General features: G+C 38.5%; 1 protein-coding gene across 2 annotated transcripts in view; it reads right to left on the bottom strand.

Annotated features, from left to right (window-relative positions):
* Positions 1-14,212, bottom strand: part of SPOCK3 (SPARC (osteonectin), cwcv and kazal like domains proteoglycan 3) — a 324,864-nt gene that overhangs the window by 87,372 nt on the left and 223,280 nt on the right. The gene's annotated exons all lie outside the window — the stretch shown is intronic.

Here is a 14,212-nt window from a genome sequence, read left to right as displayed (position 1 = left end):
AGGAATATGTTCCTTCCATATATTCTGCTAGTCACAGACAGACTGTAGCTGTAGTTCATCATGTGGACCCTTTTATTTTAACCACTTCATGGTTGTGGAGTATTATTTGACAGCCCCAGAAAGAGAAGCCACAGCACTTGCTCGGCAGTAAAGGATTTGGATACCTGGCATCTCCTTTAAGAGTTACCCTCTTATTCCATTAGGAACAGTATCAAAAAACAGATGCCTAATTCACTGGGTTACTGAAAACAAGAGCAGCTTACTTTTAGAGAAAACAGCAATAAAGAACGACAATTTTCCAGCAGCTACCAGTATTTAGCGAGGCAAATTACTAGGCTTAGTGAGAGCAAATTCCCTTTTATTATGCAGAAGTGTCTCAAAATAGAGCCATTTGGCTTTGATATAGAATAACTTGGGAAAACCCATTCTCTTTTGCTACCTACACTTAGCATTGTTTCCCAACTTTGATTAAACTGATTTATTTCTCTATTTGTGTGAACAATTCACATATAGATGGGGAAAGGGCTTAAAAGCAAGGAAAAAAGCAATAAGGAATTCATACAAAAACATTTAATATTTAGAAGTTCTCTAGTAAATCAACATTCATTCATTAGAATTGTTGATGGAGAGAGTAATTTGATGTCTCTGTCAGAGGAGAATAGATGTTTTGCTGGAAACATTTGTTTTCTTTTAGCTTTTTATATGCTTTTCATGAACAGCAACAAAAAACAACAACAACAAAAAAGACAGTGGCCCCAAAAGACTATTAAGAAGCATTGCAAGGACTTTCATTCTAGGGGAAGAAGTTCAAATTATGTGTTTCAAGTTTTGGATGGGGATTAGACATCTATTATTCTCTCCCTCAGAAAGATTTTAATGAAACCTTTCATAGTTCCAAACAGTTTCTCTTTATTTCTTTTCTTTTTTTTTTTTTTTTTTTTGAGACAGAGTCTCACTTTGTTGCCCAGGCTAGAGTGAGTGCCGTGGCGTCAGCCTGGCTCACAGCAACCTCAATCTCCGGGGCTCAGCGATCCTACTGCCTCAGCCTCCCGAGTAGCTGGGACTACAGGCATGCGCCACCATGCCCGGCTAATTTTTTGTATATATATTTTTAGTTGGTCAATTAATTTATTTCTATTTTTGGTAGAGACGGGGTCTCGCTCAGGCTGGTTTCGAACTCCTGACCTTGAGCAATCCGCCCGCCTCGGCCTCCCAAAGTGCTAGGATTACAGGCGTGAGCCACAGCGCCCGGCAGTTTCTCTTTATTTCAGTGTTGCACATTCTGCCCAAAGACTGCATTAAAAACTGGCCTTGCTACAGAGTTCATCTCATAACATATACAATGAGAAAAAATAACCATGAAGTTTTTCCTGATTAAATAATTGGCACAAGAACATAAGGGGAAGTAAAACAATGACAGAGATATCTGGAACATCATTCTACCCCTCTTCAAGATGCATAAATTACAGAAATGTAGCAGAAAGAAATTTAAACTATTAACACACTATACATGTGCTGTACTTTCACTTTGTGTAATCAAAATGAGGCAATGTTCTTCAGATACATTTGGAGAAAGTATTACCAAGTTTGGCTTCTAATCCAGGAAACAGACTTTATTAGAGCTAGACTTGTAGTAAGAAGTATGATGTGTATGTTATTTTTGCTCACACAGATCTGCACACACACACAGGTCTGTCTCCTTTATTTCTCACCTCGCTCCTGTTTTCTAACATCTGTGACCTTAAAAATCATAATGACATATGGAATCTAAAAATGTTTATATAAATGAATTTCTTTAATGAATATAAATTTTTATGACTTATTAGAAAATGATTCACATTTAATTCTGAGTAAATAGATCTAGAAATCTGGCCGGGCGCGGTGGCTCACGCCTGTAATCCTAGCTCTCTGGGAGGCCGAGGCGGGCGGATTGCTCGAGGTCAGGAGTTCGAAACCAGCCTGAGCAAGAGCGAGACCCCGTCTCTACTATAAATAGAAAGAAACTAATTGGCCAACTAATATATATAGAAAAAATTAGCCGGGCATGGTGGCGCATGCCTGTAGTCCCAGCTACTTGGGAGGCTGAGACAGAAGGATCGCTTGAGCCCAGGAGTTTGAGGTTGCTGTGAGCTAGGCTGACGCCACGGCACTCACTCTAGCCTGGGCAACAAAGTGAGACTCTGTCTCAAAAAAAAAAAAAAAAAAAAAAAAAAAAAAAAAATAGATCTAGAAATCAAATCTTCAAACAATTTAAAGATTTATTAAAACCCTTGAAATTGAAAGGAGCTCTTAAGAAGTAAAATTACACTGTACTTGTAAAATAAGTTTTGAGGTAAAACAAATTTAGTTATTCTTATTTCCTTCAAATTCAACCCTGCTGAACACTAAATAAACCTTTTTGGGTTCCTAAAGTACACCAATAAAAATAGTATTTTTTGATGCTGGTCAGGATTTCCTGAAGTGAAACACAATCCTCAGTATAACGTCCTGTGCATCTGCATCACCACTGCAATTCAGAGTTGATGCCAAACTACGCAATTTCCTAAACAAACAGAATATTTAACTGCCTTTATTTAAAATAAATAGGATATTAGATGAAAATAAATTAGCCAGAATTCATGTTTAAATAAATGCTATTCATATCATATATAGAGAGAACAGCGAATCACGCATTTTTTACTATACTTAATAAATCCAAATGAAAGCACTTAACACTTTGTCGTCATAAGGCAGTTTTTATAAAACAGACTTTATATCTAACGAAATGCAAACTGGTTTAGAAAATTTGGGCCTAAAATTGTTTTTTTTTTTTCTGAGTCTCAATTTTATTTTATTTTATTGTTTATTTTAATTTTTTTATTTTTAATTATTATGGGTCCATAATAAATGTATATAATTATAGGACACATGTGATGTTTTGATACAGACATACAATGTGTATTTATCAGTCAGGATTATTGGGGTATCCACAACTTCAAGCATTTCTCATTTCTTTATGTTAGGAACAATTCAGTTATACTCTTTCAGTTATTTTAAAGTATACCCTAACTTGTTGATTATAGTCACTTTGTTGTGCTATCAAATATTGCTCATTTTATCCCACTATCTAACTATACTTTGCACCCATTCATCATCCTCACTTTATCTCCCCTCCTGCTGCTCTTCCCAGCCTCTGGTAACCTTCACTCTACTCTCTGTGTCCATGAGATCAACTGTTTCAATATTTAGCTCCCACGTATGAGTGAGAGCATGTGAGGTGTGGGTCTAAATGGAAATCTGAAAGAATAAATTTCATAGCTTTTAGGCATTCTTAAATCTTCTCAGACTGTCTAATATAATTCACACATGAAAAAAAATCATTTACTTCGTTTTCTGTATAAAAGCAAATTATATTTTAAGTACATAGCGAGCAGCATAAAATGTTGTTTTTCCGGGCATATATTCATGCTGTAACTACTGTATATATACACAAATAAATTTCTAAGACTCTTATTATTTGAATACAAAAGTACAAAAAAAATGCTTCTACCAATTCATACATCATTTAGCAAGGCACTGATAAATGTCAATGGACATACACAAATGACACATGTGGGCTCCTCATTCCAATAAACAAAACCCCTATAATTCAGGAAATCAGACTTTTACACACGAACTTTAAAACTAACAGCACAACAGAGCAGACACTGGGGCGAATACTCTGTGGCATCAGCAAAGGCACCGGGAGTTCTGAGCAACTCTGGCAGTTTCCAGCGACAGCAGCTGGGCAGGGCTCGGCTAACAGGGCAGTCACAGGCAGCTGCGCAGGTTGCGCACATGGCAGACCGCGTATGTGGTCCCTCACCTGTTCAACTCTGGGCGGTCTCTCTGCTCTTCATGGAGGTGTTAACTCTGCCATGGCACCCTACATACAGCCATGCCTCTTCCCTTAAGGAGCAAAACATTGCATTTTTGAACCCAGGAAATGAAGCAGTTAGATGATAACATGATAAATAAAGTCAAGTTTGTTTGTTTTTTTCTTTTTTCAAAATCATCCTTTTTAAAGCTTTCAGATTCAAAGCACTAAGTTAGCTTCATGCCGATGTAACTGTTACATTACTATGTGTCTAATAGCTGGAAAATTACACTGATAATTAAAGGTGAGTGTATGTTAATACTACTGCTTGTGTTCTTTACGTGACTCATTTCAAGGCAGCTGAGTCACGTTACCGTCTTACTACCTGAGCCACCCTCTTGTTCTGGATTCAGCCTCCCTCCAGTCTCAGGGTGCGTCCCAGCAACACAGGAAAGCGCAGTGGTCTCTTGTTTTTCTAATAGCTGTGATGTTGATCACAGCTACATCTGTTTACTCATTACGCTCTACTTATTTTTCTGTTTAGTGAATCCTGTTGTGCATTTTAGCAACACAATTTGAACAAAATTTCCATGTTTTAGAATTTATATTGATTTCTGAAACAGGATAAATGAGGTTACCAAAATGGTTGGCAGGAAAAAAAACCCCAAAACTCTCATTTAACCCTTTGCACTCGGATGTCGAGTGTGACTCGACACGGTTGGCATCGGTAGCAGCTTGTATGTCGAGCCACACTCCACACGGAGTTTCGCCTCGGGGGGAAGGGGGATTTTTGTCTATTTTTCCAGTATCTTCTCTTGTTTTCATTAGCATGAAAGGACAAGTAAAATGTAAATGCAGAGATGGTACACTAACTTCCAGGGGTAGGTTATCATCCACTACCTTAGAGCAACGTTTAGATGGAAAGCTCCATGTAATCACACCTCACCCTAACGAAAAACACAAAGATCGTGTTGTTTGTTCTAACAGAAAAATCAAAGGAGGAAAAAGAGAGACGATTTATATTTGCGAAACGTGAACGTAAACCAGGTCTTCATGTGGGTGAATGTTTCAAAAAAATATCACACCATGAAAAATGATAGAGATTAAAATTACTCTTTGAATGTATCAATAATTTGAAATATAAAAAAAATCCAAACAAATAAGTTTGTATGAAAAGAAACTCCAGTTTTTTTATTCTACTGCGCTTTGTAAAATCCGGGATATTTAAAAAATTAAATCCCGTGTAGAATAAAGGAATCGAGAAAAAAGCAAGCGAGCGCAAAGGGTTAAATTTGATTTGTTTCACATGTGACCATGTCATTACTCCGTCTCGGCACCTCAGCAACCTCCCTGTGTCTTAACTTTTTCACTTGTACTGAGACAGACTTCATCATTATGGGTCATCTGATCTTGAGCAATCCACGAGCCTGTAAATCTTTAATAAAATTACTTACGTGAAGACACTTAACAAAAACTAGAAGCTTAGGCAGTGGATGTTGGCCATCTGTTATGATTGTAGAGTTTGACTGAGTGCCACCCAGTGAAACAGAGGTGCCGTTGTAAGGGGAAGGATGAGGGGAGTAGCCAAGAACCTTGCTCGGACACTGGCGCCCCAGAGCGAGGCTACCTCTGGGTAGCAAACGGGAGACACAGCGGGGCCATGGGTGACAACTGGCTCGAGAGGGAAGATGAAACATGGCTGTGGCTGTTTAAAGACTCACGATTTCCACAAAAGTATACCTGACGGCCAAATAACCTGTGTGTCACAATGCCAAGAAACACTGTCAATAAATCATAAAAATAAATAACATATTCACAGTACAAAGGAATATATGTTTTTTCCTAAAATCTTGTAGCTTCTAAATCTGACATCCCATGTTGGAAATTCTCACTTTCTTAAGGACGTAAATATGCAAACAGAACAAACGCCAAGGTATGCACTCTACATTTACCTTAGGGGGAAACCACTGGGGTCTAAGTGTTCACTGACCGGGTGTATCTGCTGCTTTCCATATTCACCAGTAGTAACTTAATTCTTAATGACTTTGGTTCAACAGAAGAATTTGATTGTAATCTAATAAAACAGTATTTAATAAAATTGAGATATTCTGTGAGTATCTTAACCGATGGCAACTGGATATATTTCTTGTCTGCTCGACAAACCTAATATTTTATTTCCTGAAGCAGTTTTTTCATGTTCAAGGTTTCCCAGAGTTGAGGTAGAATTCTCTCTTGAGACACAACTGCCAAATCCCAGTTCCTTCTCTACTGGCCGTGGCTCTAGAAAACGGGCTACCCTTACTACATTTTCCACAGGTCTTCGGGGAGGACAGACGGTATTAGCAAACTGCAGTAAACTATCTTTCAGGAGGACAAAAATCATACGAAAGTTGGAAAGCCCTATGTGGAACTTATTAAAACTACAGTGGTCACTATTTACCTTAAATAATTTATATACTCCATGTCAGCAATTTGAGCATTAAAGCAAAAGAGCATAAGCAATGAATTTTAATTTTCGGTAAAATACATACTCTATGAATACAAGAACCTTTATTTCCAGGTGGTCTCCCATCCAAGTACTAACCACACCCAACCCTGCTTAGCTTCCTAGATCAGAAGAGATTCAGTGCATTCAGGGTGGTATGGCTATAGACTGAAGGACTTTATACTAGAAAATTATTATTAACAATGTAGCTATTAAACAACAGATATTATATAAGAAATAAGTTGGCATAGCTTATTCTGTGATATGAATAAAGAACCTTCTTGCTCCATATATTTTATGAAGAACTAAGATTCACAAAATAAAAACCACTTCTAGACATATTTAAAAATGCAGAAGTAATTAATAAAATATACCTTTAAAAACTTCCTAACATAAATTGAGTACAACTTAAATTGTAATGACAAATTTTCATCATGAACTGTGCTTACAAGGCAAACTAGTATGGTAGAACAGTTACCAAGAAATCAAAGTGATTAGTGATTTAGGGTACAGGCTTTATAAAATACTAAAATTAAACATAAGAATTTAGAGTTTAAAGAGAAGTGAATAATTTATAATGAGCACCACTTTCTTTGAACAGATCTTAAAACAAGTTTGCACAGTTATTTATTTTCATGTTTTCAACTTATTTTATTTTCATTTTGATAGATTTAGGGCTACAGGTGTTTTTGTTACATGGATGAATTGCAGAATGCTGAAGCCAGGGCTTTCAGCGTGCCCATCAACAGCGCAAGGCACCCTGTGTCCGATGGCTCTCACAGTCACATCACAAAGTAGAAGACATATAGTTCAAACTAGGTTAATTTCAAGAATTCATGTATTTGAACATAAATCTTACTAATACAGGAAATTGTTTAGTGAAGCCAATTTTATATCACAGACTATTTCACTGATCTTATTCTAAAGTTATGTTGTCATTAAGAGACTTGAATTATGGACAAATTATAATGATATTTGAATAACATTCTGTCAAGTAAATAATTTTTTATTAACTGCTGAGCATATTCATAATTATTCAAGGTGATGATAAACCTTTTTACAATCTCAAACTAGACTTCACTAAAAATGACATGACTGTGTATTTATGATCTTCTAAATCTGACTCTCAGTGGACTGAATGGATGATGCACCTCTGAAATACACAAAATACAGATGATGTCAAGTTCAGATTATAATGATCCCGGTCAATACTGTTTCTGCATATTTAATTACAAACTATTTTAATTACTAAAGACCTCTCCATTTATAAGGGCATATTTCAGTGCAGAGGATCATGGTTGCATAAGGCATACAGAGTCACCAGAGGAGTTATTAGGGACTACAACTCTCCATACATCTCTTTCCAGCAAAACACAGGCCAAGAAATTGGGAATTCATCATCCTGTGTATGACAAATTAATTACCTAGTTAATAGCTATAAATAATTGTATTCACGGGGAAAAGTGTTAAAAAGTTACTTTTTCTTTCAAGCCAATATTATAAAGCATTATTTTAGCCACTGAGCTAAGTGTTTACATAAATTTAAGATTAGATATGTGTGTGTACTGTTAGCCTTATGTGACAGACATATATTACAATGTTATCTATTATTTTAGCAATCCTATATACTGTGTGTTATTCTTTAAATTGTGAAGCTAGGAGGAAGGAAGTTGAGAGAGCTTAATTATCTTGTTCACATTCGTTGCTTATAATTGACAGGTATGGACTCCAAGTGTCCCCCTTTGCACTTTCCATTCATCTCTTCCCACTGGAAATGCGCACACAAAATGTTAAATGTAATGGAAAAGCAAATTCCCATATTTCATAAATTTCTGGATAAATGTGACTTAACAGGACCAAGATAACAGTGCCACTACCTCACACTTTACTAGAAAAAGCTCCATCACCACCACCAAGTGATATCTAAAGAGTGTATCTGGCATATTAAACCTGAAATTTATACAGGGTGAAGTAGATAATGTAACATCATGTACCTCATTCTGACTTAGGGAATCGGTACAGAGATTAATTAACTAATATAGTAATTGGTCCCATCTAATTTGTGTTGACAGTTATATTTATTTTCATTCCAAACATGAGCTTGTGAGAATGACTGCTAAGTCTCGCTTCCTATATTTAAAATAAGTATTAGGAAAAGTCCTCAGTTTTTTCTATTATGAATGTTCATAAGCAAAGCAAACTTACGGCCATTAACTGCGTTACTACTTCAACCCTAAGTAGCTTATAGTGTCAGCATCGAGCAAAATATGAACTAAGATTTGAGTTCACAAAAATGTGTGGTCCTTAAATATGAAGGAGCTATATTTGGAAAAATGTATTCACATTTAAAAAATAACAGTGACAGATATGTGGCTTAAAAAGAGAGAAATGTTTTACCTAAAAGAAAATGACTAACAGTGCATATTTCTCAAAAGACATGAGAAAATACTGTTTGAACATTCAAAATGTATTTTGTATATCAAAATATGTCTTGATGATGAAAATCCTTTTGATTTTTGTTTGATTATCTTGACAGAAGCAAATATTTCTAGCTGTTACTCAGAAAAAAAAATAGAGCTGAAAGCATCAGCAGAACCATTTCACAATGAAATTCTGCATTTTTTAAAAAAAGAAAACAGTCATTAAAGTCCATCCAAAGTTCAGAGAAAAAAACGTAACTTTTCCTTCACACATTGTCTTATGTAAGTTATTCTTGTTGGCTTCCTCCTTGCTTACCGCTTTGTTGGAAGAAGAAAGCTAAAGAAATAAGAAAGAAGCTGCCCTGCTTTGCTTGAGTCTGATTTATAGTATGAAACAAAGGATTAAGAGTATAAAAGCTTCAATGTGCATTGGTTCTGACAGTATCTTTCAAGCTAACAACTAATTAATAAGAATAAAAAAGAATGCCCATGTTTTTCATAGCATTTTTCTTCCTATCAGACAATTTGTTTCCTGTCCTGAAAGAGTAGACTTTCAAGCCTGTGTTGGCTCTTTATAGTGTAATCAAAAGTAGGGCCAGACTCCTAGACAAGGATCAGTTCCCCGGGAAACATTAGCTCAATAACTTGTAGTGTGTGTAAAATATTCTCCAAAAAGACTTTCAAAAAAGTTTTATTATTGTTATTTATAATATATTGTTACAGTTACAACTACTTACCAAGTTCTAGGAACTGAACTAGGCACTGCTAAAACCCCCATTCTAGCTCTCCCAATAACTTCTCATCCTCTAACCTACAAATAGTACTTTACGCATCTTCTAGATAATAAATAAACTGTTCATTTATTTACTCATGAATGTACCCTACTGTATGTTCATAAACCATTTTAAAATCTAGGAGTATCAGAGGGACAGTCATTGAACTCACGGAGTTCAGAATTTATTAGTAGATACAAAGGTAAGAATGGCTTGATGTAGGGTTTTCCTATGGTCCAGGAAGTGGTAACGACTATCTAGGGACTGTCTTGTCACCTTACACTTGTGGAACCATTTTGGTCCCACACAGGCCCTTGGTAATCAATACCCCTTAATATGACTCATAAACCATCACCCACTGAACCTAACTTGCATTCAGATTCCCCGGATACAGAGTCTCTTTCCTGCTCTGACGACCTCTGCTAAACCATGAGCCGACACACCTGGGCCTAACACCTGTTCCTTCCTGGCTTGTGCTATTTTTCCCAGTTCTGAAGTCTGAGGGACAATGGAGCCACTTAAAGTGAGGGCCACCTTCTGCAGCTTAAAAACGTTCCTGACCTCAGCTGGGCCTCTCCATTCACCCGCAAGCAGAAAGCAGATGGGCAGCGACAGATGTCGTCCTAATCACGGCACGGGACTGTGTAGAAACTGGATCGATCACAGCGACCTCTGGGGCCACCACGCCATACACCCCAACTCCTGTGCAGTCTGCCCACTCACGTTCCTGATTTTCCCTCGGCTAGGCCCTGCTTCCAGAAATAGAGTGTCTGAGATTGGAGAATATGTTGGCTTCCCATGTTTGCTGTAATAACATACCCAAAACTCGCTGGCTTAAACAACAGAAGTTTAATCTCTCATGGTCACGGAGGCCACAATTCTGAAATCGGTGTCGCTTGGCTGAAATCAGACGTCAAAGCCGGGCAGCCCCAGATGCTCTGGGTGAGGACCTGGTCTGTCCCTTGCCTCTCCCGGCTCTGTCAGCTGTGGGGTCCCTGGCTGGTGGCGGCATCTCTCTCTGCCCCATCTCCTGTGACCCTCTCCTCTTTACGTCAAAACTCCCCCAGCTTCTCTCTGATAAGGATACGTGCGATCGCGCTCCGGGCTCACCATGGCAACCCAGGACAGAGTCCTCCTCTGACGACCCTGAGTCACATCATCCCTTGCCACATGAGGTGGTATTTACTCTCGCGCCACATGATATTCACAGATTCCAGGAACTAGGGGGTGGACTTATCTTTGGGGTCATCATCTAGCTCACTACAAGGAGGATACTTAGAAAAGAAAGATTTTAAATTTCTGAGTGATGGAGGTTCAGGGATGGAGTCCCTGGTTTGGAGAGATGCCTTAATTAATCCTCTGCATGAATCCATGCAGATAGTGCATTCTGCCCTCTGCGCACTCTAATCCACTCCTACACATCTGAAGGGAGAATCATGGTCCAGCGCTGTACCTTGGGACTCAGATGCTACCTATCCCTCAGCAACCACAAGACCGTCCTCCGCTGCAGGTGTGTCCTTCGTCCTGACCACGGACCACGGCCAGGCCTGTCCTCCTCTCCCCAGAGGCCGCTGCAGGCTTCCCAACAAAATGTGCTCAAACCCATCTCCTTTCTCACTGAACTGCAGCACTGTTTTTGCTTTTTCGCTTTCCTGATTTTTAGGGAGACTATATGAGTGTCATAGTTGTGGAGGATGGAAAACAATAGTACCCATTTTATGGATTAAAAAATAAAAACAGCAGGCCTATCAACATGCCTCCTCTGACGTCAGACTTTATTGGGAGACCAGAGACCAAAGACAGGGCGTTTGCTTCTCCCTGATCCTTGGCGCGGGGCACTAGTGGGCACTGGGCGGGGGTGACAGGGAGCAGTGGGAAGACTGGCCCAGCACCGGGACAGGGGAGGAAAAGGCTTCACGGCACGCAGGGCTGGCGATGGAAGAGCCCACACAGGCCAAAGCAATCTGTACAGGCTCTGCTCACGCCCCGCTCACCCTGTCTCTGCGCTGTGCCCACCAGTCTTTCCAGTCCGAAACGCTCTCCGCCCTCTCCACAATGTCTTTGCACTTTTTAATCACAACCCATGGTTCTTTCCCCACTGTATTTCCCTGAGCCTGATACAGAGCCAGCGCTGGATAAATATCACCAAATTAGTAAGTAAAAGAAGGAAGGATGGAAGGAAGGAAGCACTATCAGTGATTTCTACTTTCTTATTTTAGCTTTATGTCTACCTAAGAAGTAGACATCCTATGGCATTATTTTTCCTTATTGAATACACTTTTTATAAATAATTTGTTAAGTTCTTGCTAAAATTCATTAGCTTGCCATTTTAAAAGCCATTCAATTAGAACAGAATAAAAATAATAAACTTGCCTCTGAATTCCAGCAGGAGACGTTTTTTCCTAAAATATATTTTATGCCATCGCGTAAAAGAACATGACAAAGCATTTTATTTAATTTCCTGCAGTAGGTTCAGTCTATCAAGGAGACTTTCCAGCCTTCCGTGTTAGAATTCCCAGCATGCTTTCCACTACTCATTTAGGAAGCAACACTCAGGAAATTAAAGACTGGGTTCTTTGCAACTGTAAGTGGAAGAATGATTTATATGGGCTTCCTACTTTTAATACCTTAATCCTTTAAGAACATGGTTAATTTACTGCATTTTTTGGTTTCTCATATGATGTTTTGGAATAGTAAATTCCAGTTAATCTACAAGCTCATGCTAATTTCCCTCTGAAAAATACTCACCACCGTCTCTCTTGCTCTACTGATGTTTTTTTTTTTTCCCCCTGACCAACTGGAGGCATTGAGTGCACTATACTCCGAGAGCACCCGAGTTTCCCAGCTCCCCCCAACAACCTGCAAGGGGTAGGAAGACCGCTAATGCCTTATTAAGTTTGCTGAATGAATGGCTGCTAAGTGCAATTACTAAACTAAATGAGGCTAGTTAGTCCCAAGGGGAGGGCCCCGTGGCTAAATCAAACTGACCTGGAAAACGGTCTCCGAGGAGTCGCTGCAGCCTTCCCAAACTGGAGGGGAGTTCAAGTGGGTAAACTAATCTAGCGCAACTCTGTTGCAGAGTTTAGATCAAGCAATCACCTGTTTTTCTAATATCTTATTTGTGTTTCCTCTTAGAAGTTTGTTGCTGTTTGTTGTTTTAACAATGATTTGACACAATTAATGTTTGGATTATCTAGGATTGAGGTTCCCTGGGTTATTTTAATCACTGCCCTACAGCAGACGAAATACAATTTGATGGTCATCCCGGCCCTGAAACTTGGGTGGATGTGCACGTCCAGACAAATATCTATGCTTACGCACTGCGGTGGCACGAGTGGAGGAGGAGACTGTGGGCCATCACGGAACGGACATCACAAACGAGTCTCCGCAGCTGCGTGACAAGAGCGCCCCGTGGACACAGAAACTGGACTGCGTATGTTGCTCTGCTTTATTGTTTACCCAGCCATTTGAAAGGGAAAAAACATTCTTAGCTCTCAGGCCCTACAAAAACAGACTATCAGCAGGATTCTGTCCACAGCCCTGGTTCTTTAATCCTCATCTAGGAAACAGTACAGCCACGACACAGAAAGAGCCAATTCCCAAATCCGGAGGGGGAAGACCCTCGCCTGCCCCTAGGAACACACTCACTGGTCTAACATGTGTAGGAAATTGTTTCGTGGTGTGCCCTGCTACTGAAATTTGGGGGGAAATCTGTTGCACCATAACATGACCATACATAATACAAATATTGGAAGCAATCTAGACATATTAATACCTAAAATGCATCTTATTTTAACAGAATCAAAAAATGAAAGAGTAGAAAATAATTCCTAATATTCTTGGTATCTAGTCAGACATTAATTCAATCACTCCAAGTAAATTTATTGTTTTTTTAAAAATTGTGAGCTTCTCTAATTTGCCAAGCCTAGAACCTCAACATCAAATTTGAAAGTGTGAAGAAATTTCAAAAGGAAAAATATAATTCTGACCAAAATATACCTTGAAGTCAACATAGTGCTTGTGAATTTCCTAATGTGAAAGGTGAAAGAACTCTGACATCCACACTTCTCTGAGATAACTAATGGGAACCACATGAAGGTATTAATCTTATGTTCCAGTTATTTTATTTCATTTCATTTTAAAACTCACTTTAAAAGAGTATGCAGATATATCTATGTCCCACCGAAAAATAAAATAACCTTTTTCTTCTTGAACTTACATAAATTTATACGACTACTTGAGTGAATGATTATTAGACAGATTTCTTCAAAGCTTAGAGAATTTTTGCAGGAGGATTATTGTTTGAATAGCATACTCATCACAAGAAAATAAATTATGACATAATAATCCCTTTGGTGAAGCTAAATTTTACAAACCCTTAGACTGGGAAGAAACGCAGATGTTGAATAAATGGTACAGCTTTACTAAGTATAGAACACGAGGAGAAATTAAAATGGAGCGCATGAATTATTCATTGAGTTTCGTATTCAATAACTATGAGAACCCCGTAGGTTCTTAGGAATGTGTCAGCATACTCAGAGCCACACAGCACATATGGCAAATCTACGGAACTTCCGTCTTCTCAAAGATGTGAGGAAAATTATACATCTTTTGACAGAAAATGGCCACTTCTGGCATTTGCTTTAAGCTATGCTATCCAGATCCCATTTGAAATAATTTTGTGGGAAAGTTTGAGATC

The sequence above is a fragment of the Microcebus murinus genome, chromosome 15 (genome assembly GCF_040939455.1).
Source record: "Microcebus murinus isolate Inina chromosome 15, M.murinus_Inina_mat1.0, whole genome shotgun sequence".
NCBI classification, from domain to species: Eukaryota; Metazoa; Chordata; class Mammalia; order Primates; family Cheirogaleidae; genus Microcebus; species Microcebus murinus.
Note: the sequence above shows the minus strand (reverse complement) of the source record. Positions and strands in the feature narration are given on the sequence as shown.